Source organism: Poecilia reticulata, linkage group LG10 (genome assembly GCF_000633615.1).
Source record: "Poecilia reticulata strain Guanapo linkage group LG10, Guppy_female_1.0+MT, whole genome shotgun sequence".
In the NCBI taxonomy this organism is placed as follows: Eukaryota; Metazoa; Chordata; class Actinopteri; order Cyprinodontiformes; family Poeciliidae; genus Poecilia; species Poecilia reticulata.
Window position 1 is genome coordinate 2,472,100 of NC_024340.1, and position 5,352 is coordinate 2,477,451.

Consider the following 5,352-nt stretch of genomic DNA (forward strand, 5'->3'; position numbering starts at 1 on the left):
CACACACACACACACACACACACACACACACACACACACACACTCTTTCCGACGCACACACATGATACACAAGTCCAGAGTCATCCTTCAGCACATTTGTTTCATTGCGGCCCCGGCCTTCGCCAGGATCTGTCCGCCTGGGTCGGCATGGACACTGCAGGCCTCTGGGGTGGCTTTATATTTAGATCCCCGAGCATCAACACAAACACACACACACACACACGCACACAGACACAGACACCGTTAGTCCAAACATCACCGTCTCGGTGTCCAAAAGCGGAGATGTCAGAAGCCAGGCCCGATGTTTCAACCATGTTAATGCAGCGATTCACTAACTGCACGGCAGCCTTGCAGAATATAGATCTGATCATTAGCTCCACGCAGATATGTGCGCACCATTTTAACCATGTGCTGACGCGCCTGTGCGTAAAGGGAACACGGCGATGCGTGTTGGAGGCTTTTAAAAAGCGTTAAAACCTGAACGTGTTTACAGCGATTTAGGGTTGGGAGCTTCAGCCCCCCCATTCTCCTTCTGTACAGCCAGATGATGTCGTAAATCAAGTTGCTTGGTTGATATTATGCTCTGACCGAATTGAAACCTCGAAACATAATAATKGATTAAGAAAAAAAAAACTGTCAAGCATGGACCTTATGTCGGACAATATGCTCCTTAAGTCTCTACATAAAATACGTGGACTATATTAAGTTTTTATGTTTAACTACATTCGGCAGAAATGATGTGTGGACAATTCACAAATCTACAGGACTGCAGAAAGAAATCARGGCTTCAATAGAACCTAAATATCTACGACAAATATAAGAAATATAASCAGGGGAATAAACAAGTGACTTTACAAGCAGAACTCGCCGAGGCCAGGTGAAGTTTGCAACGCTGAAACCTTTTCTTCAGGTCATGCGCGCTAACTCACCCGTAACCAATGCGATGCTGCCACCTCGTGGGCGAAAAAGGCATTACAACAACTCGCGTCATTAACTTTWAAAAAGCRTAATCGATTAAAGACGTGTACATAGCTCCCACCTGCGCAGAGTGAGAGTTCTGTGCCAAGCATCTGTAATGACCAGCTCACAAGGTCAGTTTGGGTTCATGTGGGTTTATTACAGAATGAAAACAGAACTGGTCCTGTTGGCAACAAGCTATAGGCTGTTTGCTCACAAACATTCAGTTTCAAGGTGATGATGCTCCAGAAGTCAACCTGTAACCCAGAAAATAAAACACTGCAAAGCTAAAGGCAGAACTTTACACATACGAATCAACCGCCTGACTAAAAAAAAAAAAAAAAACACTTTAATCAACATCAGCCTAATATGAGGAAATAACAAGGGAATAAATTAGGACAAATGCACATATTTTTCCCTTTAATCTGGGTAAAATTACACGTAGGCTCAACACATCAGGTACACATGACGAAAACAGCATTTTGATTTACATTTGCCTTAATTAAACGTTAGAGATTTAGTCTGGTGTGCTGCTGATTGTTGAATTGAGAGCGAGCACCATGATAAGATTAAAAAAAGAGCTGTCTAAGGTCTTCAGAAAGAAGACTGCAGTAGCTTTTTACTAGATTTAAACAGATCCAAAATAATTAAAATCAGACATTCAGACATGTGGGGGAAAATGTGCAAAACTGGAGGATCTTCAAAACAGAGAAGATCTAAATGTCTGGCTTCCTAAGCAGACATTGAAAGCAAAACACAGTAAGCTAAAAGCCCTAAAATGTTATCCCAGGTCCTATAACAGGCGCTTGTGTCGATGTGAAAGTGCAGAAGTTTAACTTTGATGGGAGAGAAACCTTGGCTCCCTGAAAAACAYAAAAGCCAACWTAAAGTTTGCCAAAGAGACGAAGGCACTAGTCAGGATTTCTGGAATAATAATATGTTTGAACAGATGAATTTGAAATGGAATCAATGATTCTTCAAGCCATGTCAGAAGAAAATAAAACACTATGTGTTTTTATTTTCTTGTTGKTGATTTGTTTTTTAAGGATTTTGTAAGACAAAGTATATACTGTGGATCGATTTAAACATTCTGAAATGGTCAATTATTAGGAAGAGGCCAGACATTGAGTATCAAAGGAATTTACCAGAAAATTTCAAGCTGACTTGATTTTGTTATTTGCGCTGCGAATGAATCCCCGTCTTCTTTTTGAGTCGGCTTTCTGTGCCTGAGCATAAACGCCTGGCCTTTCTTGATCGCAGGGACAGARGGACTGTTCATTGTGAATTAGTTTTCATAATGACTAGAACACTGTCAAAGGGATCGAAAGGGCACCGCTTGTGAAACKCGGTGCTAACCCTGACCTCATCTTCTCTGTGATATTTAAAACGAAGCTTTAATTCCTGTTCATAAAAGCCTGTTCTGTCAGGTTTTTATGAAAATCAGTCACATCAAGCTTGAGCCTGAATATCAGACAAATGTTTTTGAGACAGTCTAACCATCTTATTTGGTGTCCTACTACTGACTTATTTATATTCAACACAATATTACTGAACCACGATTGCAGTTTTTTTTTATGCCGTTTCATGTTAAAAACCACACAAAAAAATATTCTGTTTAAATAGCAAGAGAAAAAAAATTAGTTAAATATTTTTTGTTTGGGTGGAATCTTCTCCACGCTGCACTAAACACTAAACCTTTTAGTTAAAACGATTATTCCAGTTTTTATCCATACAGCCGTCTCTCAGTGCCTTACAACAATTATCTTTACGCCTGGAACTTTTCACATTTTGTCTCTTTAAAAACAAACAAACAAACAAACAAAAAAACATGATGGACTTTTTTTTCCCCAACAAAGTGCTGTATGTACATTTTCACAGATGTTTGTCACTTAACTGACGTCAGACGGCAACAGCTGTCAGAGAAATCACGTGACTTTTGTTGTTACATTATGGAAAAAAAAACATTCACAGTGTCTTTACAGTGTGATTAAGTACAATTTGAGCAACATTTTCAGTGACTGTTTTGAGAAAATAACACATACATCTGCCAAATTTTCCTAAATATGAAAACACATCTTAAGATGATCCTGTTTTTAACTTTAAATTTAGAAAAATAACTGAGGCAAAAATCCAATTATTTGGGGAGCGCTTTCAAAAATATACTGCCCAACTTCAGCAACAATCCCATTTTGAACAAAATGTTTTAACACACACACATATATATATATGTTTTTTTTTTAACTTACTGCATAGTTACAAGAAAACTGGAGAAATAAAGGCAAGGATATTTCCCAAATAATATGTCAAGGGTGAGCCGTTAAACGTGAAAAGGCCAAGCGGAGTCAGAATTAGCTCCTCTTCTTGTCATCTGGGTTTAGATCACAAGGCCTTTCTGTTTATAGATGAGGAAGTGAGGAGTGCGTTCACCACAACCTCCTGACCCACAGAGTCATTAAAAAAAAAGAGCATTGCAGGTGTGAGGTTGTCTGTTTGGGCTTTCCTTCCATGTGAGGTGGAAAGTCGGTGCAGGTCTCATCAGTGTGACTGCCTGATTAGGAATTTCTCATCGTCTAGATGTGATTTGATTTCAGAACAACAAACACACACATATCGGTGTGATGTCCTTCTGTGTTCATCAGTAACAAAAAGTCCCCTTGTACTTAGGAAGTAGGCTTAAAAATCACAAATTAGCTCCACTTCTCCAAACTTATGATGTCTGTAAAATGAAAGATTCAAATTTAAGCAATTTTCTGATTTGTAAGAAAAAATAAGAGTTATCTGGTTTCTAGAACTAAGGTTTTAAACTATGTAATATCAATGCATATATATGTAGTTGGGAAGCTAGAAATGAGGAAAGGAAATGTTGCTGCAATTTTTTGAAGACTGCCATGAATAAAAAGTGTGTAGAGATGCTCTGTTTGGACAACATATCCAGGATTACAGCAAGCAGAGAACATTTATTTAAATCTTCCACTGACAAATAAAATACAATAAAATCTCATCTCCAGCTTCCTTCTCCTGCTCTGACTCTTCAGCATCTCCTTGTCCGGCTGGTCGGCGGCTTCCTTTAAGCATCATGAAGACCAACCTAGGTCAAAAACTTCCATGTGTTTTATCGGGATTTTATGTGACAGACCGACACCAAGATAAAATCAGAAAATTGAGGCACTTTTATGCAGCTGTCTTGGGTCAGTACTTTGCAGAGCTACTTTTCGCTCAATGCCAAAATGTTAAAAACTAAATGCCATGAGAACCGAAACACATCTTTAAAAAAAAAAAAAAACACACACACGGTCTTTACCAGTGAGCACATCTACAGTCTGAAACTTTGGTTCTTCTTGACAAAATAAATTCAAGCTCCGTTAAATTAGATGGATCATGTCTCTATACTGCAACTTCAAGTCCTCCCACAAATGCGCTCTCTTGGATTTAGGTCTGGACTTTTTCTTCTTGTGTTTGTCTACATCGTTTTCTTTGTGGTTTTTCCAGGGCCTCCCTGCATTTCGCTCCATCTACATCTGAACAACACCATCAGGCAAGGTGGGTGAAGCGTCTTGCCAGGGACACAAACGACGAGGTCAGGTGGACTAGGAATTGATGCCACCACCCGTGCATACGCCGCTACGTACACTCATACTGAATAAACAGAAAATAATTTAGATGCATTGTGGTATTTTAGAAACCTGACATCTGTTAATGTATCGGGACAAAACTCTGTGTTTGCCAAGGGAAAAGTCACTCCTGATTGACGTCTGCTCTGTTCACGGCAAAGAGTCGTCATAACCAGGTTGTCTTGGTAACAGCTCCCACACTTGGCTAACACTGCAACGATCCAATGGATTCTGGCCTTWGCAGTCATGTCACTGGTGACCTCTGATAAAAACATCAAAAACGAATCAGAGATTTGAGGTCCCACAAAGAGAAAATGTTGTCGGCAGCGTCGGGACGCTGAAACATGKKGATCCACGAGTTGCTTTCATTTCTTTAAAGGCCAAAGTGCCGCAGTTAGATCATCAAAGCTACTATTGTGTTATAGTATGAGAGCTTCCTCTCACGGGATATTTGAGGAACCACGTCTGAGCTCAGTTTTCATATTACGTTACTATTGATAGAGGGAGTGTGATGTCTGCTCTGTTATGCCACTGCCCTATTTGTCGTTTCCCTCAAAGCTCTTTTTTTTATGACAGAACCGGCAGAACAAACAGCATTTCTCATAAACGTGATTTGGTGCCATATGAAGAAAGTGATATATGAAGCTGGAAATACCTGATGCTGGTAAATGTTCAACAAATACAGTTCAAAGTGCACTGATTGTTTTTTTTTTAGTTTGTCATAAAAAAGGGGAGTGGAGTTTCAATTAAAAAAAAAAGTCTGGCTGTGATTTATTTGGTTTGG